Here is a 26,080-nt window from a genome sequence, read left to right as displayed (position 1 = left end):
ACTCAATTTTGGCTTCTGTTTCTGAATTGACCGTCAAGAGGCCGACACCATCAACAGAAACCGACTCAATCCGCACTTTACAATCTGCCCACAGCACTTTCACTTCCCACCCCCGGTCTGTATCCCACCTTTTCCACATCCAGTCTCAGAGACACCGATATATCACCGACTCATAGAAACTTACAGCAGGGAAGGAGACCATTTCGGCCCATCGTGTCCGCACCAGCCGACCAAGAGCTATCTGCTGGGCAGGGCCACATAGTCCGCATGTCCCAGACACGAGACTCCCAAAGCAAGCGCTCTACTCGGAACTCCTTCACGGCAAGCGAGCCAAAGGTGGGCAGAGGAAACACTCTCAAAGCCTCCCTGATAAAGTGCAACATCCCCACCGACACCTGGGAGTCCCAGGCCAAAAACCAGTCCGCCCGGAGTGGAGGAAGTACATCCGGGAGGGCGCTGAGCACCTCGAGTCTCGTCGCCGAGAGCGTGCAGAAACCAAGCGCAGGCAGCGGAAGGAGCGTGCGGCAAACCAGTCCCACCCTCCCCTTCCCTCAACGTCCATCTGTCCCACCTGTGACAGGGACTGTGGTTCCCGTATTGGACTGTTCAGTCACCTCAGGACTCATGTTAAGAGTGGGAGCAAGTCTTCCTCGATTCCGAGGGACTGCCTATGATGATGATATGATCCCAGCCTGATCCCACTTTCCAGCTCTCGGTGCGTAGCCCTGTAGCTTACGGCACTTCAAGTGCACATCCAAGTACCTTTTAAATGTGGTGAGGGTTTCTGCCTCTACCACCCTTTCAGGCCGTGAGTTCCAGAACCACACCACCCTCTGGGTGAAGGAATGGAGGTCTCCCCTCAGCCTCCTCTGTTCCAAAGAAAACAACCCCAGCCGATCCAATCTTTCCTCGTGGCTAAAATTCTCCAGTCCCGCTAACATCCTGGTAAATCTCCTCTGCACCCTCTCCAGTGCAATCACATCCTTCCTGCGATATCCTGACATTTCCCAGTTCCTGCCTTCGCTGGTTTTAGGCTCGAGATGCGGCAATGGTCACAAGATGATCCAGTTGGGATTTTCCACAAATAATGAATCCCACGGCCACATCTGTTTGACCCTCGGAGGGCACTCTGTAAAATCACCAAATTTATTAAATGCATACCTTAACCCCGCCCTGTGGTTACGCTCGAACTGTACACAACACTGGTTAGGCCACAGCTGGAGTACTGCGTGCAGTTCTGGTCACCACATTACAGGAAGGATGTGATTGCACTGGAGAGGGTGCAGAGGGGATTTACCAGGATGTTGCCGGGACTGGAAAACTTTAGCCATGAGGAAAGATTGGATAGGCTGGGGTTGTTTTCCTGGGAACAGAGGAGGCTGAGGGGAGATTTAATTGAGGTGTATAAAATTATGAGGGGCCTGGATAGAGTGGATAGGAAGGACCTATTTCCCCTTAGCAGCGGGGGTCAATAACCAGGTGGCACAGATTTAAAGTAATTGGGGGGAGGTTTAGAGGGGATTTGAGGGGAAATGTCTTCACCCAGAGGGTGGTGGGGGTCTGGAACTCACGGCCTGAAAGGGTGGTAGAGGCAGAAACCCTCACCACATTTAAAAAGTACTTGGATGTGCACTTGAAGTGTCGTAACCTACAGGGCTACGGACCCAGAGCTGGAAAGTGGGATTAGGCTGGGTAGCTCTTGGTCGGCCGGTACGGACACGATGGGCCGGAATGTCCTCCTTCCATGCTGTAAATGTTTATGATTCACTGATTCTCTCTCTCACTCCTTCCCACATTCTACCCGTCGTAAACTACAGGTGATCCAAAACTCGGCTGCCCCGTGTCCTAACTCGCACCGAGTCCCACTCACCCATCACCCCCTGTGCTCACTGCCCCGTGTCCTAACTCGCACCGAGTCCCGCACACCCATCACCCCCTGTGCTCACTGCCCCGTGTCCTAACTCGCACCGAGTCCCACTCACCCCTCACCCACTGTGCTCACTGACCCCGTGTCCTAACTCGCACCGAGTCCCGCTCACCCATCACCCCCTGTGCTCACTGACCCCGTGTCCTAACTAACACCCAGTCCCACTCACCCATCACCCCCTGTGCTCGCTGACCCCATGTCCTAACTCGCACCCAGTCCCGCTCACCCATCACCCCCTGTGCTCACTGCCCCGTGTCCTAACTCGCACCGAGTCCCGCTCACCCATCACCCCCTGTGCTCACTGCCCCGTGTCCTAACTCGCACCGAATCCCACTCACCCATCACCCGCTGTGCTCACTGCCCCGTGTCCTAACTCGCACTGAGTCCCGCTCACCCATCACCCACTGTGCTCGCTGACCCGTGTCCTAACTCGCACCGAGTCCCGCTCACCCATCACCCGCTGTGCTCGCTGCCCCCGTGTCCTAACTCACATCCAGTCCCGCTCACCCATCTCCCCCTGTGCTCACTGCCCCCGTGTCCTAACTAACACCCAGTCCCACTCACCCATCACCCCCTGTTCTCGCTGACCCCATGTCCTAACTCGCACCCAGTCCCGCTCACCCATCACCCCCTGTGCTCACTCCCGTGTCCTAACGCGCACCGAGTCCCGCCCTCCCATCAGCCCTGTGCTCATTGCCCCGTGTCCTAACTCGCACCGAGTCCCACTCACCCATCACCCTCTGTGCTCACTGCCCCGTGTCCTAACTCGCACCGAGTCCCACTCACCCATCACCCGCTGTGCTCGCTGCCCCCGTGTCCTAACTCGCACCGAGTCCCACTCACCCATCACCCTCTGTGCTCTCTGACCCCGTGTCCTAACTCGCACCGAGTCCCACTCACCCATCACCCCCTGTGCTCACTGCCCCGTGTCCTAACTCGCACCCAGTCCCGCTCACCCATCACCCCCTGTGCTCACTGCCCCGTGTCCTAACTCGCACCCAGTCCCGCTCACCCATCACCCCCTGTGCTCACTGCCCCGTGTCCTAACTCGCACTGAGTCCCACTCACCCATCACCCCCTGTGCTCACTGACCCGTATCCTAACTCGCACCCAGTCCCACTCATCCATCACCCCCTGTGCTCACTGACCCGTGTCCTAACTCGCACCCAGTCCCGCTCACCCATCACCCTCTGTGCTCACTGCCCCCGTGTCCTAACTCGCACCCAGTCCCACTCACCCATCACCCTCTGTGCTCACTGCCCCCGTGTCCTAACTCGCACCCAGTCCCGCTCACCCATCACCCCCTGTGCTCACTGACCTACATTGACTCCCGGTAAAGCAACGCCTCGATTTCAAAATTCTCATCCTTGTTTACAAATCTCTCCATGGCCCCTACACCCCTCCCTATCTCTGTAATCTCCTCCAGCCCCTACACCCCTCCCTATCTCTGTAACCTCCAACCCCTACACCCCTCCCTATCTCTGTAACCTCCTCCAGCCCCTACACCCCTCCCTATCTCAGTAATCTCCTCCGGCCCCACAAGCCTCCGTATCTGTGTAACTTCCTCCAGCCCCTACACCTCTCCCTATCTCTGTAACCTCCTCCAGCCCCTCGCCCCTCCCTATCCCTGTAACCTCCTCCAGTCCCACAACCCCCCGAGATCTCTGTAACCTCCTCCAGCCCCTACACCCCTCCCTATCTCTGTAACCTCTTCCAGCCCCTACACCCCTCCCTATCTCTGTCACCCCCTCCAGCCCCTACACACCTCCCTATCTCTGTAACCTCCTCCAGCCCCTACACCCCTCCCTATCTCTGTAACCTCCTCCAGCCCCTACACCCCTCCCTATCTCTGTAACCTCCTCCAGCCCCACAAGCCCCCGAGATGTCTGCACTCCACTATATCTGCCCTCCTGACCATCCCTGATTATAATCGCTCCACCATCGGTGGCCGGGCCTTCTGTTGCCTGGGCCCCAAGCTCTGGAACTCCCTCCCTAAACCTCTCCGCCTCTCTACCTCTCTTTCCTCCTTCAAGACGCTCCTTAAAACCGACCTCTTCACGTGCGCTAATTTCTACTTTTGTGGCTCGGTGTCAAATTTTTATCCCATAATCCTCCTGTGGAGCACCTTGGGACGTTTCACTACGTTAAAGGCGCTATATAAATATACATTATTGTTGGTGTTCCCTCTGTCTCTCCTCTTCCCCGTCTCTCTCTCACTCCTTCCCCTCACTCTCCCCTTCTCTCTCTCTCACTCCTTCCCCTCACTCTCCCCTTCCCTCTCTCTCACTCCTTCCCCTCACTCTCCCCTCCCCTCTCTCTCACTCCTTCCCCTCACTCTCCCCTTCCCTCTCTCTCACTCTTTCCCCTCACTCTTGCCCCTTCCCTCTCTCTCACTCCTTCCCCTCACTCTCCCCTTCCCTCTCTCTCACTCCTTCCCCTCACTCTCGCCTTCCCTCTCTCTCACTCTTTCCCCTCACTCTCCCCTTCCCTCTCTCTCACTCCTTCCCCTCACTGTCCCCTTCCCTCTCTCTCACTCCTTCCCCTCACTCTCGCCTTCCCTCTCTCTCACTCCTTCCCCTCACTCTCGCCTTCCCTCTCTCTTCCTCTAATAGACGCTCACCTCGTGGACTGTCGATGTCATGACAACTACTGACACACTCCTCTCTCTCTCCTTCTCTCTCTCTCTCTCTCCCCTTCCCTGTCCCTTTCCCCCGCTTTCTCCCCTTCCCCACTCTCCGCTCCTCTCTCTCCACTCACTCCTCAATCTCTCTCCTCCCTCTCTCTCTCTCTCTCCTTTCCCTTCTGACTTTCCCCTTGCCTCTCTCTAACTCCTTCCAGCTCGAGAGACAGAGAGCGACAGAGAGAAAGTGATGGAGAGACAGAGAGAGAGCGTAAGAGAGATATAGTGAGCGACAGAGAGACTGAGAGATTGGGACAGAGTGTGACTGAGTTGCCTTGGAATGTTTTACTACGTGAAAGACCCGATATATCGATGTTGAGAGGCGAATATTGAAGAGACTGAGGCAGGAGTCTGGGGGATGAGACACAATCTGAGCGTTTCACTGACACCTCCTCATTCTTCAAACACACAGCACTAACTGGGGAATGACCCACAACCCAAAGCAGGTGGTTCCATAGCTCAGGGGTTAGAGCACTGGTCTAGTAAACCAGGGGTTATGAGTTCAAAGCTCCCTGGGGCCTATTCTAAAGTAGCTCAATATTTAAGTTCACTGTCAATTAACAAGGGCTTTAATTATAAATATTAAACAGCTCCGAGACCGACCATGGAACTGCAAGTTCTCGTCTCGCTTACATTGTCTCTCCATCTGCCTTTGCCATTTTACATCTTTTTACCCCTCTCTCCCTTTTCCGCTATCTCACTGTGATATATTCACAGAGCATAAGCACACACAGCTTCCAACATGGCAGGCAGCTCTCTCGGAAGCCTCCGGAAATCTGCCTGGTTCTGTTTATTATTAACTATGCAGTTGCAGTACACAATACGTCCACATCCACAGAGTGGAGCTATAAACATTACAAGCTTACAGACATTGCACTTCTCCCTCCTCAATGAAGAAGTTATTATAACAAACATCATACATAACTTTCATGTTTATACATAACACAGGATATAAACTTATTCTTTTTTCCATATTTACAAATTTAACTTTACCACTTGTTTTCTGTTTCGAAGAGGATTTCTTCGCTCTTGAACAGAACCTTCCAAACATGGTGTCGATTTCACACTCATTCGAGGCTCATCCTGAAGAACGTTTTCCTCACGGAATTTCCTTGATTTTCATTTGAACTCACTCTAACTTCAGGCTCTTTGTTTTCCTGACTCGGACTCAGACTTTCATTCTGATTCTCTCCTGGATTTGTTTCCAGTACATTGGATTTAGGATTTGCTCCTGGTGTATCAGAACTATCTGATGAGTTAGAAATAATTGAATCATTCCCACCTTCAACTCCTTCCATGTCTGTCGGTAAAATATGATCAATATGAACAAACCTAACCTGTCCATTATCAAACATCCTTACCAAATATGTGCGCGGACCACATGTCTTCACCACTCTTCCTGGTAACCACTTTAACCATTTATGGTGATGGTTCTTCACTCTCACCTTCTGGTTTAATTTCACACTTCTCTCTTTTACTCTACCTCTATCATGGTTCTCTTTCTGTCTTAATTGTGTCTCTTCTACGGACTGTGCCAAATTTGGCTTTAACAACGAGAATCTGGTTCATGGCTGTCGTTTGAGAAACAACTCTGCTGGTGTTCTACCAGTAGTTGTATGAGGAGTATTTCAATATGGAATCAAAAAATTAACCAATTTGTGATCCAATGACAATTGTCGTTTCCTTGGATTTGGATCTAACATTTGTTTTATGAGGGCACGTTTTACAATTTGTACAGTGTGCTCTGCTGCACCATTCGAAGCAGGATGGTATGGTGGAACCTTGGTATGCTTCACACCATTTTTGCTCGTGAATTGTGCAAATTCTTCTGAACGAAATTGTGGTCCAGTATCTGAAACAATTTCTTCAGGGAGGCCAAATGAAGAAAATAATTTTCGTAAAATGTCCACTGTTTTACTTGTTGTTATTTTCCACATTGGAAACACCTCGACCCACTTCGAATGGCTATCAATCACAATGAACAATTGTTGTCCTTCTAACTCAGCAAAATCAATATGTAGCCTTTGCCACACCCTGGGAGTGGGTGCATTCCGAATTGCATCCAGCTTTCCCATGGTTGGATGTAAACCATCTTTGTCTACTCTGTACCCTAAGTACTCCACTGAGTTTTTAAATAACTCACACTTACGAGCAGACACGCGCACTCTGTGCTTCTCAAGCCTTTTGAGGACTTCATTCAATATGTTATTGTGAATTTGTCTATTTGATGCTGAAATTCGTATGTCATCTAAATAACATACTAACCCTTCAATACCTTGCAAAATCTGGTTCATCACCCCTTGGAATATGGCAGGGGCGGAAGACACTCCAAACGGTAGCCTATTAAATTGATATAGGCCTAGATGAGTATTTATAGTCAAACATGACTTGGACTCCTCATCTCGTTCAAGCTGGAAATCACGCAATTTGTCGATGTACAGCGACTCCGCTATTACACTCACGGATGCACCCGTGTCAATTTCCATTGATATCTCTCACTCCATCCACTCTCTCTCCCCTTCCCCCCATTCCCCACTCTCTCTCTCCCCTTCCCCCTCTCTCTCACTCCTTGCACTCTCTCTTTTCCCTTTCCCTCTCTTTCCTGTTCCTTCCCCTGTCTTTCATAGAGTAGGTGGCTCCATATCTCAGGGGTAAGAGCACTGGTCTTGTAAACCAGGGGTCGTGGGTTCAAATCTCACTGGGGCCTACTCAAAATTAGCTCAGTATTTCAATTAACAAGGGCTTTAATTATAAATATTAAACAGCTCCAAGACCGACTCTGCAACAACAGGCTCCCTTCCCCCTCTCCTCTTCTCGATTCTCTTTCCCCTTCCAAATCTCTTTCTCCCTTCCTCATCACGACCTGTTCTATATCTTTTTACCCCTCTCTCCTTTCCCGCTATCTCGCTTTCCCCGTCTCTCACTCATTCCCCTTTCCCCCCTTCCCTTGCCTCACCCTCTCACTCCTCTTGCTCTCCCCTTTCCTCTCTACTTTCATTCTCTCCCCACTCCTTCCTCTCTCTCCTTCCTCGTCTATCTTACTTCTCTCCCTAACCCCTCTGTCCGCTAACCACTCCTTCCCCCTCTCTCCCCTTCCCTCTCTCACTCCTTCCACTCTCTCCCCACCATTCCAGACACTCTCTCCACTTACCCCCTCTTTCCTCTCCCCCTCTGACTCTCCCTTCCCCTCACTCTTCCTACCTGTCTCCCCTTCCCTCTCTCTCACTCCTTCCCCTCTCTCTCCCCTTCCCCTCTCTCTCTCCTCTCTCTCTCTCCCCTTCCCTGATACGTCCTTACTGCACAGTATAAATGCACACGAGGCCCATGCTTGAGAGAAGGTCAGTCTGTGACCTGTCCTTTATTCCACAGCACTCAAGTGATGGAAGTGGGTGGAGCTTCCACTTTTATACCTGAAGATCCAGGTTAGGAGTGTCTCCCACAAGTTCACCCCCTTGTGGTCAATGTTCTCATAGTGTACAACTTTGGTCAGATGAGACATGGGTTAACATGCTGGTTGAATAAATGACAATTCCCCTCTCTCTCACTCCTTGCACTCTCTCTTTTCCCTTCCCCTCTCTTTCCTGCTCCTTCCCCTGTCTTTCTCAAAGCAGGTGGCTCCATAGCTCAGGGGTTAGAGCACTGGTCTAGTAAACCAGGGGTTGTGAGTTCAAATCTTACTGGGGCCTACTCAAAATTAGTTCAGTATTTAAGTTCACTGTCAATTAACAAGGGTATAAATATTAAACAGCTCTGAGACCGACCCTTGAAAAACAGGCTTCTCTCTACCCTTCCAAACCTCTCTTTTCCTTCCCCATCACAATCCGTTCTGCATCTTTTTACCCTCTCTCCCGCTTTCTCTCTTTCCCCGTCTCTCACTCCTTCCCCTCTCTCCCCTCACTCTCTATCCTTTCACCTATCTCGCCCCTTCTGCTCTCTCCTTGCTGATCTTTCTCCTCTTCCCCCTCTCTCTCAGCTTCCCCCCTCTCTCCCTCTCCTTCCCCCCTCGCTCCCCATTCTGCTCTCTCTCCCCTTCCCCTCTCGCTCACTCCTTCCTCTCTCCCTTTTCATTTTCTCCCCTCCTCGCTCTATCTTCCCTCTCCTTCTCCCTCCCTTCACCTGTCTCCACTCCCCTCCCTCCTGACTTTCTCTCCTTCCCTCACTCTCGCTCTCCCCTTTCCCATCAGACTCTCCCCCTCCCCATCTCAACAATTCTCCCCTTCTCCCTCTCTCCCCTTCCTCCGCTCTGCACAGAAAGAGAGAGACAGTGAGAGAGAGAGATCGAGAGACTGAGAGACAGAGAGAAAGAGAGAGAGACAGAGAGATTGAGGCAGACTGTGACTGAGTTGCCTTGGGATGTTTTACTACGTGAAAGACCCGATATATCGATGTTGAGAGGCGAATATTGAAGAGATGGAGGCTGGAGTCTGGGGGATGAGACACAATCTGAGCGTTTCACTGACCCCTCCTCATTCTTCAAACACACAGCACTAACTGGGGAATGACCCACGGCCCACAACAGGTGGCTCCATAGCTCAGGGGTTAGAGCACTGGTCTAGTAAACCAGGGGTCGTGGGTTCAAATCTCACTGGGGCCAACTCAAAATTAGCTCAGTATTTAAATTAGCAAGGGCTTTAATTGTTAATATGGGTCAAATACTTTATTAAGATGGAGAGTGACAGAGTTAATTCAGAGATGAGGGCCTTGAAGTTCAGGAAAGATAACTTTGATGGTGTGAGATGTGAATAGACTGGCCAGTGATCCTGAAAGGGTTGATGTTGGATTGACAATGGCAAATATTTAAAGATCACATGGATGAACTCCAACAATTGGACATCCCTGTCTGGAGTAAAAATAAAATGGGGAATGTGGCTCACAAGGGAAATGAAGGATAGTATTAAATCCAAGAAAGAGACATATAAATTGGCCAGAAAAAGCAGCAAACCTGAGGACTGGGAGAATTTTGTAATACAGCAGAGGAGGACAAAGGGTTTAACCAGGAGGGGGAAAATAGAGTATGAGAGGAAGCTTGCAGGCAACATAAAAACTGACTGCAAAAGCTTCTAAAAAGATTAGTGACGACAAACATAGATCCCTTGCAGTCAGATTCAGGTGAATTTATAATGGGGAACAAAGAAATGGCGGACCAGTTAAACAAATACTTTGGTTCTGTCTTCATGAAGGAAGACACAAATAAGTTTCCGGAAGTACTGGGGGACGAGTGAGAAGGGGGAACTGAAGGATATCCGTATTAGGTGGGAACTTGTGTTCGGGAAATTGATGGGATTGAAGGCTGATAAATCCCCAGGGCCTGATAGTCTGCATCCCAGAGTACTTAAGGAAGTGGCCCTCAAAATAGTGGATGCATTGGTGATCATTTTCCAACAGTCTATTGACTCTGGATCAGTTCCTATGGACTGGAGGGTAACTAATGTTATGCCTCTGTTTAAAAAAGGAGGGAGAGAGAAAGCGGGTAATTATAGACCAGTTAGCCTGACATCGGTAGTGGGGAAAATGATGGAATCAATTATTAAACATGAAAAAGCAGCACATTTGGAAAGCAGTGACAGGATCGATCCAAGTCAGCATGGATTTAAGAAAGGGAAATCATGCCAGACAAATCTTCTCGAATTTTTTGAGGATGTAACTCGTAGAGTGGACAAGGGAGAACCAGTGGATGTGGTGTATTTGGACTTTCAAAAGGCTTTTGACAATGTTCCACACAAGAGATTAGTGTGCAAAATTAAAGCACATGGTATTGGGGGTAATGTACTGACGTGGATAGAGAACTGGTTGGCAGACAGGAAGCAAAGAATCGGGATAAATGGGTCGTTTTCAGAATGGCAGGCAGTGACTAGTGGGGTGCCGCAGGGCTCAGTGCTGGGACCCCAGCTATTTACAATATACATTAATGATTTGGATGAGGGAATTGAGTGTAATATCTCCAACTGGGTGGCAGTGTGAGCTGTGGGGAGGACACTAAAAGTGTGTAGGGTGACTTGGACAGGTTAGGTGAGTGGGCAAATGCATGGCAGATGCAGTATAATGTGGATAAATGTGAGGTTATCCACTTCGGTGGCAAAAACATGAAGGCGAATATTATCTGAATGGCGGCAGATTAGAAAAAGAGGAGGTGCAACGAGACCTGGGTGTCATGGTACATCAGTCATTGAAAGTTGGCATGCAGGTACAGCACTTTTCTCTGCCCTCCCCATCACTGTTATGTTCAGAATAAATCCACGGGACCGTATCGTAAGCTGAAACTATTGTGACCTTGGTCTCTTTATTGAGACCCCAGAGTGGGGAAGCAGCATGGTGGATCACCTTATGTACCTGCTTGTCCCAGGGTGCACAAGTGACCCTTAGGCCTCCCACAGGTGTGCCCCCTAGTGGCAAGTCTGACATATTGGTGAGGTTTAGGTGCATACATAACATCACTCCCCCCCCCGCCCCCTCCAAAGGCTTATGTACCAGTTATTTGCAAGTTGAGGCGATATGACGCCCTGTGTCCCCGGGTCGATCACCTGATTTGAATTCCTGGCCTGGGTGAGTTGGTCGGAACGTTGCTGCCCGGCCGAGTGCCTGGTGTGATGGGACAGACGTGGCCAGGTCCTTTCACAATGGTGGCCTGCTTATCGATAGTTTGCAGTCTGGTCTGGTCCAAACGCTTTCTGCGTTTGTTCAGTACATGGTTTCACAACCAAACACTCCATTTTCATCACACACACACACACACTCCATTCCCCTCTTTGTCTCACACAGTGCTCTCGGCCCCATCTGGGGGCCCTGAATATTGTCCACGTCACTTATTCTGATGTGGTGTGGAGGGGGGCCGTACGATCATGGTGCATTCTCTGCTGATAGCAGACGGAAGGCTCGGTCCTGAGCGACTCTGTCCGGTGACTGCGTAGCAACCCGGGACAGCCGGGGTCTGTAGGGAGTCTACCGCGACACGTGTGGTGCTCGGCTTGGTGATCTGGGCTGCCCGCTGCGGACTATTGTCGCTGACCCTAAGGCCTGGAGAGCCCAGGATGGGCCGATACGGCCCTGAGACTTTCAGTGGTAGCGGGAGGCCGTGTGGTCCCCCGTGGATCCTGGGACGTAGTACGGAGGTTCCCGCACCACCAACTGTGTGTAGCCTCCCTGCCTTTCTTTGTAACACGTTGCAGGGTTTGCCCCACAGGGGGGGGGGGCAATCTGATGGGATGAGCATTACGTCTTTGCGACGGATAAGCTGCAACACTCCCGTCTGGCGGTTCGCCGTGAGCAGGCGGTAATGTGGTAACACATCACTTGCTACAAGTACTTTGTCAGATACATATACGACCGGTTGTTGTTTGCCCGCTACTTTGGCTTGTTTTAACGTACCCCCGACCCCATATGATAGTACACCATTGGCCGCGAAAGATCGCTCACATGGGTTCCACAGTGCAAACAACTTATTGGAACATAGTGGGTTCCTGGCCTTCTCAGCGGCCCCCCCCTTTACCTTTGCCCCAAACCCAGTGGCCTTCCTCGCTGGCCAACACATGCCTCTGTTCCGTTGCGGCCACATCCCGTGGTCTGGACGTTGCTCTCGACCCGTGGTCTGGACGCTTCTCTCGACTGCCGCCATCTTCCTCCCCAGGGATTCCCGCCTCTGGCGTCGGGAAGACACATTCGGATGGTTTCGGCCGGAGCCCCACTCCGCTTGGTCGACCTGGAGCCTCTTCCGTCGCCGCCAAGAGGTCGTCGGCTTCGGGTGCTGGGTACCTCCCGTCTGTAACCGCTGCTCGGTTGATCTTCGCCTCCTGGTGGTCGCGATGAGCGGCCTGTGCCTCGGGGGTCTGCAAATGGATCTGCACTTCGACGCCCGGTTCAGCTGAAGGTGGGGGGCTTGCTCAGCCTTTGAGCAAGGGGAGAGGTTGTTCGCCGGAGAAGGTACGCAGAGGTCTTCCCAGTTCCATCGAATCTTCCCCATCCACCTTCTACCAAGCAGCATTGGCCCATCGCCTGAAACAATCCACAGAGGTAAATCGCGCACCGCTCCCTCATGGGATACCCTTATGCCCGCACTACCAATAACTGGTCTCAGTTCCTTGGTGTAGGTGCCCAGCTTTGCCTGAATCGGGATCAGCTTGGGTCATTGTGCTCTGTCGCCCCCCCCACAGCCTCTCGAATGCCTTCTGGCTCATTATTGATTGACCCGCCCCCGTGTCTAGTTCCATGGAGACTGGAGTGCCATTAGGTCCAACTTTTCACATTATCGGAGGGCTTTTGGTGCTGAAGGTGTGTACCCCATGTACTTCCCCTTCAGCCTCAGGTTGAGTTGCCTCTCCTGCTCGTTCAGCGTGACCCTCGCTGGATCGATGGTCCTCTCCTGACTCTGCCACGTGGTGAGTCACAGACCGTTTGCACATTCGCTGGAGGTGCCCCATTGTTCCACGGCCCTTGCACACACAGGGCTTGAATCGACATTGATGGGCTCGATGGCTGACCCCAGCAGCGCCAACATGGTGCTAATGGATACGCATTCACGGCCCACGGCGGACTCTGAGTCACTCGAGGCCTAGGTCTGGCCTCTGCGGTCATGTGGGCCCTGTCCTGTGCCGTGCTGCCTGCTGAATACATTATTTTATGCACAGTACTTGCCGGTGAGCTTCGAATCTGTTTCGTGTTATCGCTCGTGGATATGAAGGCCTGGGCTGTCGTGATGGCCTTGCTCAGATAGAAACATAGAAACAGAGAAAATAGGTGCAGGAGCAGGCCATTCGGCCCTTCGAGCCTGCACCACCATTCAATAAGATCATGGCTGATCATTCACCTCAGTACCCCTTTCCTGCTATCTCTCCATACCCCTTGATCCCTTTAACCGTAAGGGCCATAACGAACTCCCTCTTGAATATATCCAATGAATTGGCCTCAACAACTCTCTGCGGCAGGGAATTCCACAGGTTAACAACTCTCTGAGTGAAGAAATTTCTCCTCATCTCAGTCCTAAATGGCCTACCCCTTATCCTTAGATTGTGTCCCCTGGTTCTGGACTTCCCCAACATCGGGAACATTCTTCCCGCATCTAACCTGTCCCGTCCCGTCAGAATCTTATACGTTTCTGTGAGATCCCCTCTCATCCTTCTAAACTCCAGTGTATAAAGGCCCAGTTTATCCAGTCTCTCCTCATATATCAGTCCAGCCATCCCGGGAATCAGTCTGGTGAACCTTCGCTGCACTCCCTCAATAGCAAGAATGTCCTTCCTCAGATTAGGAGACCAAAACTGAACACAATATTCCAGGTGTGGCCTCACCAAGGCCCTGTACAACTGCAGTAAGACCTCCCTGCTCCTATACTCAAATCCTCTCGCTATGTCGGCCAACATACCATTTGCCTTCTTCACCGCTTGCTGTACCTGCATGACAACTTTCAATGACTGATGTACCATGACACACAGGTCTCGTTGCACCTCCCCTTTTCCTAATCTGTCACCATTCAGATAATATTCTGCCTTCCTGTTTTTGCCCCCAAAGTGGATAACCTCACATTTATCCACATTATACTGCATCTGCCATGCATTTGCCCACTCACCTAACCTGTCCAAGTCACCCTGCAGCCTCTTAGCATCCCCCTCACAGCTCACACCGCCACCCAGCTTAGTGTCAGCTGAAAACTTGGAGATATTACATTCAATTCCTGCATCTAAATCATTGACGTATATTGTAAATAGCTGGGGTCCCAGCACTGAGCCCTGCGGTACCCCACTAGTCACTGCCTCCCATTCCGAAAAGGGCCCGTTTATCCCGGGATCCGGCAGACAGCAGCTTGCGAAGGATGACCTCGTGACCGATTCCGAGCACGAAACCGTTCGGCAACATTTCCCGCAAAGATCCCGCAAAAACCGTACTGCCCCGCAAGGAATCTTCTGGCCCTGGGAGCGCCGGTGGGTGTAAAAGTGATACCTGGCCTTTAAGGTGCTCTCCTTCGGCTTGAGGCGTTCCCACACCAGCACACACAGCTCTGTGTAAGTCTTCTCCTCTGGTTTGACCGGTGCCAGCAGGTTTTTGAGCAGGCCGTATATCGGAGACCCACATACGGTGAGGAGAATCGCCCTGGTCTTGATCGCCCTCTCTCAGCCTCGTCCTGTTCATTGGCGACGTAGTACCGGTCGGGACGCTCAACGAAGGCTTCCCAAATCATCACCCTCAACAAATCCCTCAACAAGACCAACGGCAGCCATTACCGTGTGAAGGTTGGTGATCCGTTACTCGTCGCCAGTGAGTGATGTTCAGAATAAATCCACAGGACTGTATTGCAAGCTCAAACTGTGGTGACCTTGTGCTCTTTATTCAGACTTCAGGGTGGGGAAGCAGTATGGTGAGTCACCTTATATACCTGCTTGTCCCAGGGTGTACAGGTGACCATTGGGTCTCCCACAGGTGTGCCCCCTAGTGGCAAGTCTTACATATTGGTGACGTTTACATGTGTACACAACAATCACGACCCGTTCCACATCTTTTTATTCCTCTCTCACTTTCCCGCTATCTCGCTTTCCCCGTCTCTCACTCATTGCCCTCTCCCCCTTTCCCCTCCCTTGCCTCACCCTCTTCCCGTCCCACTCTCTCCCCTTCCGACTCTGCCTTTCCACTCTCCCTCTCCCTCCTCCTTCTCCGCTCCCTTTCCTCCCCTCCCTCCTCTCTCTCTCTCCTTTCCCTTTCCTTTCAGATTCTCCCCTTCTCCCTCTCTCCCCTTCCCCTTTCTCTCTCCCCTTCCTCACTCTCACTCCTTCCCCTCTCTCTCTCACTCCTTCCCCATCACTCCTATTAACATCTCTTTCATCTTCCCCCCCAACTCTCTCCCCTTCCTACTCTTTCCCCTCCCCTCTCTCGCTCTCGCCTTCCCCGCTCTCTCTCCCCTTCCCTCTCTTTCCCCTCCCCTCTCTCGCTCTCGCCTTACCCCTCTCTCTCCCATTCCCCTCTCGCTCACTCCTTCCCCTCTCCCTTTTCATTTTCTCCCCTCCTCTCTCTCTCCCCACCCTCTCCTTCTCCCTCCCCTCCCCAGTCTCCATCCCCTCCATCCTCCCTTTCATTCCCTAGATCTCGCTCTCCCCTTTCCCATCAGACTCTCCCCCTCCCCATCTCTCCCATCCCCCCCCTCTCTCCCCTTCTCCCTCTCTCTCCCCTTCCCCCGCTCTAGCCTCCCCGCTCGAGGGACAAAGTGAGAAGGTGAGAGACAGAAAGAAAGAGAGAGAGACAGAGAGAAAGAGAGACAGAGCCAGAGTGTGACTGAGTTGCCTTGGGATGTTTTACGACGTGAAAGACCCGATATATCGATGTTGAGAGGTGAATATTGAAGAGACGGAGACAGGAGTCTGGGGGATGAGACACAATCTGAGCGTTTCACTGACCCCCTCCTCATTCTTCAAACAGTATTTAGTAAACCAGGTATCGTGGGTTCAAATCTCACTGCAACCTACTCAAAATTAGCTCAGTATTTAAATTCACCGTCAATTCACAAAGGCATTGATTATAAATATTAAACAGCTCTGAGATTGACCCTGGAACTACAGGCTCCCCTCACACCTTTCCCTGTCTCTCTGCTTTCCAGATCACGACCCGTTGGACATTTTTTTTTTTAACTCCTCTCTCACTTTCCCGCAATCTCACTTTCTCCATCTCTCTCTCCCCTTTCCCTCTCTCTCTCCCCTTCTACTCCCTCTCCTTCCGCTCCCTCCCCTCACTCCTCTCTCTCCCTCTTTTGCCTTTCTCTTCAGATTCTCCCCTGCTCCCTCTCTCTCCCCTTCCTTTCTCTCTCCCCTGCCTCCTCCCTCTCTCGACTTCCCATCTCTCTCTCCTCCCCCGCTCGCTCTCTCCCATTCCGCTCTCTCCCATTCCCCTCTGGCTGACTCCTTCCCCCTCTCTCTCCCATTCCCTCTCCCACTCATTCCCCTCTCTCCCTCCTTTTACAACTTCCAAGCACTAATCTCTCTCACAGAGCCGACACAGACACGATGGGCCGAATGGCCCTCCTTGTGTGCTGTAAGATTCTGTCAATGTTCAGGGATGAATCACCGAGAATGATTATTCGGGCCCCACCTCCTTGTTAACAATAGTAAGATGTAAACAGGAGCTGGTGTTACAGGTGGCTCCATAGCTCAGGGGTTAGAGCACTGGTCTTGTAAACCAGGGGCCGTGAGTTCAAATCTCACTGGGGCTTACTCAATTTTGGCTTCTGTTACTGAATTGACCGTCAATCGACGACAGGCCGACACCATCAACAGGAACCGCTCACTCCGCACTTTACAATCTGCCCACAGCACTTTCACTTCCCACCCCCAGTCTGTATCCCACCTTTTCCACATCCAGTCTCAGAGACACCGATATATCATCGACTCATAGAAACTTACAGCAGGGAAGGAGACCATTTCGGCCCATCGTGTCCGCACCAGCCGACCAAGAGCTATCTGCTGGGCAAGGCCACATTGTCCGCATGTTCCAGACACGAGACTCCCCAAAGCAAGCGCTCAACACGGAACTCCTTCACGGCAAGCGATCCAAAGGTGGACAGAGGAAACGTTACAAGGGACACCCTCAAAGCCTCCCTGATAAAGTGCAACATCCCCACCGACACCTGGGAGTCCCTGGGCCCAAAGACCAGTCCCGCCCGGAGTGGAGGAAGTGCATCCGGGAGGGCGCTGAGCACCTCGAGTCTCGTCGCCGAGAGCGTGCAGAAACCAAGCGCAGGCAGCGGAAGGAGCGTGCGGCAAACCAGTCCCACCCTCCCCTTCCCTCAACGTCTATCTGTCCCACCTGTGACAGGGACTGTGGTTCCCCTATTGGACTGTTCAGTCACCTCAGGACTCATGTTTAGAGTGGGAGCAAGTCTTCCTCGATTCCGAGGGACTGCCTATGATGATGATATGATCCCAGCCTGATCCCACTTTCCAGCTCTCGGTGCGTAGCCCTGTAGCTTATGGCACTTCAAGTGCACATCCAAGTACCTTTTAAATGTGGTGAGGGTTTCTGCCTCTACCACTCTTTCAGGCCGTGAGTTCCAGACCCCCACCACCCTCTGGGTGAAGGAATGGAGGTCTCCCCTCAGCCTCCTCTGTTCCAAAGAAAACAACCCCAGCCGATCCAATCTTCCCTCGTCGCTAAAATTCTCCAGTCCCGCCAACATCCTGGTAAATCTCCTCTGCACCCTCTCCAGTGCAATCACATCCTTCCTGTGATATCCTGACATTTCCCAGTTCCTGCCTTCGCTGGTTTTAGGCTCAAGATGCGGCAATGGACACAAGATGATCCAGTTGGGATTTTCCACAAATAATGAATCCCACGGCCACATCTGTTTGACCCTCGGAGGGCACCCTGTAAAGTCACCAAATTTATGAAATGCACACCTTACCCCCGCCCTGTGGTTACGCTCGAACTGTACACAACACTGGTTAGGCCACAGCTGGAGTACTGCGTGCAGTTCTGGTCACCACATTACAGGAAGGATGTGATTGCACTGGAGAGGGTGCAGAGGGGATTTACCAGGATGTTGCCGGGACTGGAAAACTTTAGCCACGAGGAAAGATTGGATAGGCTGCGGTTGTTTTCCTGGGAACAGAGGAGGCTGAGGGGAGATTTAATTGAGGTGTATAAAATTATGAGGGGCCTGGATAGAGTGGATAGGAAGGACCTATTTCCCTTAGCAGAGGGGGTCAATAACCAGGGGGCATAGATTTAAAGTAATTGGGGGGAGGTTTAGAGGGGATTTGAGGGGAAATTTCTTCACCCAGAGGGTGGTGGGGGTCTGGAACTCACGGCCTGAAAGGGTGGTAGAGGCAGAAACCCTCACCACATTTAAAAAGCACTTGGATGTGCACTTGAAATGTCGTATCCTACAGGGCTACGGACCGAGAGCTGGAAAGTGGGATTAGGCTGGGTCGCTCTTGGTCGGCCCGTGTGGACACGATGGGCCGAATGGCCTCCTCCCGTGCTGTAAATGTTTATGATTCTCTGATTCTCTCTCTCACTCCTTCCCACATTCTACCCGTCGTAAACTAGAGGTGATCCAAAACTCGGCTGCCCCATGTCCTAACTCACACCGAGTCCCACTCACCCATCACCCCCTGTGCTCACTGCCCCGTGTCCTAACTCACACCGAGTCCCACTCACCCATCACCCCCTGTGCTCACTGCCCCGTGTCCTAACTCGCACCGAGTCCCACTCACCCATCACCCACTGTTCTCGCTGCCCCGTGTCCTAACTCGCACCGAGTCCCGCTCACCCATCACCCCCTGTGCTCACTGCCCCGTGTCCTAACTCGCACCAGTCCCGCTCACCCATCACCCCCTGTGCTCACTGCCCCGTGTCCTAACTCGCACCGAGTCCCGCTCACCCCTCAACCGTTTTGCTTGCTGCCCCCGTGTCCTAACTCGCACCCAGTCCCACTCACCCATCACCCCCTGTGCTCGCTGCCCCCGTGTCCTAACTCACACCCAGTCCCACTCACCCATCACCCCCTGTGCTCACTGCCCCGTGTCCTAACTCGCACCGAGTCCCGCTCACCCATCACCCCCTGTGCTCACTGCCCCGTGTTCTAACTCGCACCGAGTCCCGCTCACCCATCACCCCCTGTGCTCGCTGCCCGGTGTCCTAACTCGTACCCAGTCCCGCTCACCCATCACCCGCTGTGCTCACTGCCCCGTGTCCTAACTCGCACCGAGTCCCGCTCACCCATCACCCCCTGTGCTCACTGACCTACATTGGCTCCCGCTTAAGCAACGCCTCGATTTCAAAATTCCTATCCTTGTTTACAAATCTCTCCATGGCCCATGGCCCTCCCTATCTCTGTAATCTCCTCCAGCCCCAACAACCCTCCCTATCTCTGTAACCTCCTCCAGCCCCAACAACCCTCCCTATCTCTGTAACCTCCTCCACCCCCAACAACCCTCCCTATCTCTGTAACCTCCTCCAGCCCCTACACCCCTCCCTATCTCTGTAACTTCCTCCAGCCCCTTGCCCCTCCCTATCTCTGTAATCTCCTCCAGCCCCACAACCCCCCGAGATGTCTGCACTCCTCTAATTCTGCCCTCCTGACCATCCCTGATTATAATCGCTCCACCATCGGTGGCCATGTCTTCTGTTGCCTGGGCCCCAATATCTGGAACTCCCTCCCTAAACCTCTCCACCTCTCTACCTTTCTTTCCTCCTTCAAGACGCTCCTAATAACCGACCTCTTTGACCAAGCCCTGCCCTAATATCTCATTTTGTGGCTCGGTGTCAAATTTTTATTGCATAATCCTCCTGTGGAGCACCTTGGGACATTTTACTACGTTAAAGGCACTGTATAGATATATATTATTGTTGTTGTTCCCTCTGTCTCTCCTCTTCCCCGTCTCTCTCTCACTCCTTCCCCTCACTCTCCCCTTCCCTCTCTCTCACTCCTTCCCCTCACTCTCCCCTTCCTTCTCTCTCACTCGTTCGCCCCCCCTCTCCCCTTCCCTCTCTCTCACTCCTTCCCCTCACTCTCCCCTTCCCTCTCTCTCACTCCTTCCCCTCACTCTCACCATCCCCTCTCTCTCTTTCCCCCCGCAACAACTCTCTCTTTCTCCCTGTCTCACCTTCCCTCTCTCACTTCATCCACTCTCTCTCCCCTTACGTCTTTCTCTCTCCCCTTCCCCACTCTCCTTCCCTTCGCTCTCTCTCTCCTTCACCCTCTCTCTCATTCCTCCCACTCTCTTCCCCCTTTTCCCTCCAGCCTCCCTCTTTTCCCTTTCCTTTCAAGTTCCCCCCCTCTCTTTCCCCTTCCCCACTCTCTCCCCTTCCCCACTCTCTCCCCTTCCCCTTCCTTTCACTCACCCGTTCCCTCTTTCGCCTCTACCCATTTCCTCCTCTCTGTCTCACTCCTTCCCCTATCTCTCCCCTTCCCTCACTCTCTTTTCACGCTCACTATCCCCCTCTCTCGCTCCCCTTCACCCTCTCTCTCCCTTTCCTCCCTTCTCCCTCTCCCCTTCTCTCGCTATCTCTCCCCTTCACCTCCCTCTCTCCCGTTCCCCTCCCTCTCTTTCCCCTTCCCCCTCTCTCTCACCCGTTCCCTCTCTCTTTTCTACCCATTTTCTCCTCTCTCTCCCCTTCCCCCTCACACTCCCCTTCTCCTCTCTTACTCTCCTTCCCCTCTTCTCCCCTTCCCTCACTCACTTACACCTTTTCCTTCCCTCCTGTCTCCCTCCTTTCCCTTTCCTTTCAGGTTCTCCCCCTCACTCTCCCCCTCCCTCTCTCTCACTCTTTCCCCTCCTACTCCCCTCCTACTCCCTTTCTCCCCATTCCCCTCTCTCTTCCTCCCTGCCTCATCTTCCCTCTCTCACTCCATTCACTCTCTCTCCCTTTCCCCCTTTCTCTCCCCTTTCCCACTCTCTTCCCTTCCCCTCTCTCTCCCCCTTCCACACTCTCTCTCTCTCCATCCCCTCCCTCTCGTTTCCCACCTCCCTCTCTTTCTCGCTGTCTTCCCTTCCCTCTCTCTCACTCCTTCCCAACTCTCTCCCCTTCCCTTCCCTCTCTTTCCCCTTTCCACTCTCTCTCCCTCCTTCCACTCTCTCTTGTCCCTGTCCCTCTCTTTCCTGCTCCTTCCCCTGTTTTTCTCAGAGCAGGTGGCTCCATAGCTCAGGGGTTAGAGCACTGGTCTAGTTAAACCAGGGGTCGTGAGTTCAAATCTCACAGGGGTATAATTTTAGTATTTAGATACCTGTCTCTCATTCCTCCCACTCTCTTCCTCCTTGAAAAGATGCAAAATTCAGAAGAACCCCCTCACAGTGTTTGGGCTCATTCGAAAGGAAATTTAATTTGGAACTATCGATCGGAAAGTTTGGAACCCTAAAGTGCTTATGGAAGAAACTATGAACTTCAAAAGAATTTTGGACTTTTTGAAGACAAATTCAAGGCTGTGTGCGGGCCTAAAGAACTGACAGGAGACAACTTGATTATTGAGGCTGTCTGGGTGTTGGGACTAACATAACTTGTCTGGAGAAATGGGTATTCGAGAATCCTTCTCCACAAGAGACATTAACATTACAACAAATAACCCAGAGATAGCGAACCATCAAACTGAATCGGGAAAACCATTTCAGCATATACATCACAAAGAGGCCCAATCCAGCCTGTCTGCGAAAAACTAAGCACAAAAGGATATTGCGATTACCAAACTAATATTTGCACCAGGAAGCATTTTATCGAACATCAACCCACACAAAACATATTAACTTTTAACGAGCCCGCCAAAATATTTCAAAGAGGAGTCAAGCCCGCCAAATTCAAACAAAGAATCCTGGACTGATTTGGCACGAAGATTAGAACCACTCAAACCGTATAACTGGCCCCTGCTTTAACAGAGGGTGTGACATTCTTTGCCATACAATCGAGACCACGCTTGTGTCATCAAGAAGGGAGAGAAACCAACGCGACTGTTGTAAACTAACTTCTCCAGCCTCGAAGTCCTGAAGTCCTGAAGGAAGAACATCACCATCGCAGCAACAACTGACCACAGCCAACGTGGTATCAATGAAAAACCACTGCGATCGACCAAACTACAAATAAACTCCAACTGGAAGAAACCGAAGAATCGAAAGTTTCCAGTCTACAATCTAAGGCCTGACTACCAACAGGTGAAAACATTACCTAAAGAGACTTTGAACCTATTTCTAACGAAGAAAACCGGGTACTTACCCCATAGATCCAAAACGTGCCTTACCGCATCAGTGGACTCAACCCAACTGAAGATTGTGCAGCTAGAAGTCTTCTCCGACGTTCGGGGTACGGCAAGCAGAACCTACACAATTCAAGGAACCCCGAAACCGTGAACTACCGCTAACTGACCAGAAAGGATTGGTAAGCATAGTCCCTGCCTGCCCTGGAGTCTAACCTAGCTAGGATTAGGTATGGGGAGGTGGGAGGTGTCATTTTACTGTACACCCCCTTTGAATGTGTAATGTATTGTTCTTTATTCGAGTGATTACAAGTTTTGACATTGTATTTTCTTGTCTTTAATACAATCAAAGTTCTTTTGCACCCAACCAGTGACCTTTGCACTTTGTCACACCCCTCCAAATAAATCCAGAGTCTCGAACCCAAGGGAGTGGGAGCGATTCGAACCGCTCAAGTAGGTCAGAGGTGAACCTGACCCCCGGGACCATCACCACACCGTTACACTCCCGTCCCTCTCTTTTCCCTTTCCTTTCAGGTTCCCCCCCTCTCTGTCCTCCCCCTCTCTCTCTCACTCCTTCCTGCTCTCTCCCCGTAACATCTCTCTCCCCTTCCTCCCTCTCTCTCCCCTGCCCCTCTCTCTTCCTCCCTGTCTCCCCATCCCCTTCCCCTCCCACTCTCCTCTCCCTCTCTCTCTCCCACTCCTTCCCCTCTCTCTCCCCCCTTCCACACTCTCCCTCTCTCCATTCCCTCCCTCTTTTGCCCCACCTCCCTCTCTTCCCCACTCTCTCCCCTTCCCCTCTCTCTCGCCTTCCGCCTCTCTCTCACTCCTTCCACTCTCTCTTTTCCCTTCCCCTCTCTTTCCTGTTCCTTTCCCTGTGTTTCACCAAACAGGTGGCTCCATAGCTCAGGGGTTAGAGCACTGGTCTCGTAAATCAGGGAATGTGAGTTCAAATCTCACTCGGGCTAACTCAAAATTCGTCTCAGTATTTAATTTCAACGTCAATTAACAAGTGCTTTAATTATAAATATTAAACAGCTCTGAGACTGACCCTGGAACTGCAGGTTCTCATCTCTCTCTCTTCCCTTGCCCACTCTCTCCCCTTCCCGCTCTCTTTCTCTCCCCTCCCCCCTCTCACTCACTCTTTTCCCTTCCCCCTCTCTTTCCTGCTCCTTCCCGTGTCTTTCCCAAAGCAGGTGGCTCCAGAGCTCAGGGGTTAGAGAACTGGTCCAATAAACCAGGGGTCATGAGTTTAAAACTCCCAGGGGCCTCCTCAAAATTCACTGTCTATTCGGAAAAGTTTCAATCATAAATATTAATAAGGGTTTTAATGATAAATATTAAACAGCTCCAGGACCGACCATCCAACAACAGGCTTTTGTCTCTGTTACACTTTCTATCCATCCAAATCTCTCTCTGCCTTCCCCATTCGACATCTTTTTACCCCGCTCTCCCTTTCCCGCTATTTCGCTCTCCCTGTCTCTCACTCATTCCCCCTCGCCACACCCTCTCTCCCCTCACTCTCTATCCTTTCCCGTCTCTCTCTCTCTCCCCTTCCCTCTCTCACTCCTTCCCCTCAATCTCTTCATCCCCTCCCCGCCCCTCCATCCACTTTCCCCTGTCTCTCACTTCTTCCTACATTATACCCGACGTAAACTAGAGGTGATCTAAAACTCGGCTGCCCCCATATCCTAACTCGCACTGAGTCCCACTCACCCATCACCCCTTGTGCTCGCTGCCCCCTGTCCTAACTCGCACCGAGTCCCACTCACCCATCACCCCCTGTGCTCACTGACCCCGTGTCCTAACTCACACCGAGTCCCGCTCACCCATCACCCTCTGTGCTCACTGCCCCGTGTCCTAACTCACACCCAGTCCCGTTCACCCATCACCCTCTGTGCTCACTGCCCCCGTGTCCTAACTCGCACCCAGTCCCACTCACCCATCACCCCCTGTGCTCACTGCCCCGTGTCCTAACTCGCACCCAGTCCCGCTCACCCATCACCCGCTGTGCTCGCTGCCCCGTGTCCTAACTCGCACCGAGTCCCACTCACCCATCACCCCCTGTGCTCGCTGCCCCTGTGTACTAACTCGCACCCAGTCCCGCTCACCCATCACCCCCTGTGCTCGCTGCCCCCGTGTCCTACTCACACCGAACCCCGCTCACTCATCACCCGCTGTGCTGACTGACCCCGTGTCCTAACTCACACCGAGTCCCGCTCACCTATCACCCCCTGTGCTCCCTGCTCCCGTGTCCTAACTCACACCCAGTCCCACTCACCCATCACCCCCTGTGCTCACTGCCCCCGTGTCCTAACTCACACCGAGTCCCGCTCACCTATCACCCCCTGTGCTCCCTGCTCCCGTGTCCTAACTCACACCCAGTCCCGCTCACCCATCACCCCCTGTGCTCCCTGCTCCCGTGTCCTAACTCACACCCAGTCCCACTCACCCATCACCCCCTGTGCTCACTGCCCCCGTGTCCTAACTCACACCGGGTTCCGCTCACCCATCACCCCCTGTGCTCACTGCCCCGTGTACTAACTCGCACCCAGTCCCACTCACCCATCACCCCCTGTGCTCGCTGCCCTGTGTTCTAACTCGCACCGGGTCCCGCTCACACATAAACCCTGTGCTCTCTGACTCCGTGTCCTAACTCGCACCGAGTCCCGCTCACCCATCACCCCCTGTGCTCACTGACCCGTGTCCTAACTCGCACCCAGTCCCGCTCACCCATCACCCCCTGTGCTCGCTGCCCCCGTGTGCTAACTCACACCGAGTCCCGCTCACCCATCACCCCCTGTGCTCTCTGACCCCGTGTCCTAACTCGCACCCAGTCCCAATCACCCATCACCCCCTGTGCTCACTGCCCCGTGTCCTAACTCGCACCCAGTCCCGCTCACCCATCACCCCCTGTGCTCGCTGCCCCATGTCCTAACTCGCATCCAGTCCCGCTCACCCATCACCCCCTGTGCTCGCTGCCCCCATGTCCTAACTCGCACTGCGTCCCGCTCACCCATCACCCCCTGTGCTCGCCGACCAACATTGGCTCCCGGTTTAGCAACGCCTCGATTTCAAAATTCTTATCCTTGTTTACAAATCCCTCCTAGGCCCTCGCCCCTCCCTATCTCTGTAACTTCCTCCAGCCCCTACACCCCTCCCTATCTCTGTAATCTCCCTGAGGCCCACAACCCCCCGAGGTGTCTGCACTCCTCTAATTCTGCCCTCCTGACCATCCCTGATTATAATCGCTCCACCATCGGTGGCCGTGCCTTCTGTTGCCTGGGCCCCCAAGCTCTGGAACTCCCTCCCTAAATCTCTCCGCCTCTCGACCTCTCTTTCCCCTCTCTCCCCTTCCCCTCTCTCTCACTCCTTCCGCCTCTCTCTCATTTCTTCCCCCTCTCTCCACTTCCACTTCCTCTCTCCCCTTCCACTTCCTCTCTCCCCTTCCCCCTCTCACTCCCCTTCCCCCTTGTCACTCCCCTTCCCCCCTCTCGCTCCCCTTCCCCACTCTCCCCCGTTCCCCTCTCCCTCCCCTTCGCCACTCTCTCCCCTTCCCCTCTCTCTCCCCTTCCCCACTCTCTCCCCTTGCCCTCTCTCTCCCCTTCCCCGCTCTCTCCTTCCCCACTCTCTTCCCTTCCCCACTCTCTCCCATTCCGCACTCTCTCCCCTTCCCCTCTCTCTCCCCTTCCCCACTCTCTCCCCTTCCCCACTCTCTCCCATTCCCCACTCTCTCCCCTTCCCCTCTCTCTCCCCTTCCCCACTCTCTCCCATTCCCCTATCTCTCCCCTTCTCCACTTTCTCCCCTTCCCCTCTCTCC

General features: G+C 52.7%; 5 non-coding genes across 5 annotated transcripts; all 5 read left to right on the top strand.

The window, feature by feature from the left end:
* Window positions 1-7,241: 7,241 nt before the first annotated feature.
* On the top strand, window positions 7,242-7,314 carry trnat-ugu (transfer RNA threonine (anticodon UGU)). The gene has a single exon. It is a non-coding gene; the product is annotated as a tRNA-Thr (tRNA).
* A 906-nt stretch (window positions 7,315-8,220) lies between these two features.
* trnat-agu (transfer RNA threonine (anticodon AGU)) lies at window positions 8,221-8,293 on the top strand. Its single transcript has one exon. It is a non-coding gene; the product is annotated as a tRNA-Thr (tRNA).
* Window positions 8,294-9,128: 835 nt separating this feature from the next.
* Window positions 9,129-9,201, top strand: trnat-agu (transfer RNA threonine (anticodon AGU)). Its single transcript has one exon. It is a non-coding gene; the product is annotated as a tRNA-Thr (tRNA).
* A 7,517-nt stretch (window positions 9,202-16,718) lies between these two features.
* On the top strand, window positions 16,719-16,791 carry trnat-ugu (transfer RNA threonine (anticodon UGU)). Its single transcript has one exon. It is a non-coding gene; the product is annotated as a tRNA-Thr (tRNA).
* Window positions 16,792-23,155: 6,364 nt separating this feature from the next.
* On the top strand, window positions 23,156-23,228 carry trnat-cgu (transfer RNA threonine (anticodon CGU)). Its single transcript has one exon. It is a non-coding gene; the product is annotated as a tRNA-Thr (tRNA).
* Window positions 23,229-26,080: the final 2,852 nt, after the last annotated feature.

This window comes from Pristiophorus japonicus, unplaced genomic scaffold, assembly GCF_044704955.1.
Source record: "Pristiophorus japonicus isolate sPriJap1 unplaced genomic scaffold, sPriJap1.hap1 HAP1_SCAFFOLD_288, whole genome shotgun sequence".
Taxonomy (NCBI): Eukaryota; Metazoa; Chordata; class Chondrichthyes; family Pristiophoridae; genus Pristiophorus; species Pristiophorus japonicus.
The sequence above is the reverse complement of the archived record's forward strand: the minus strand, read 5'-3'. Positions and strand labels throughout refer to the sequence as shown.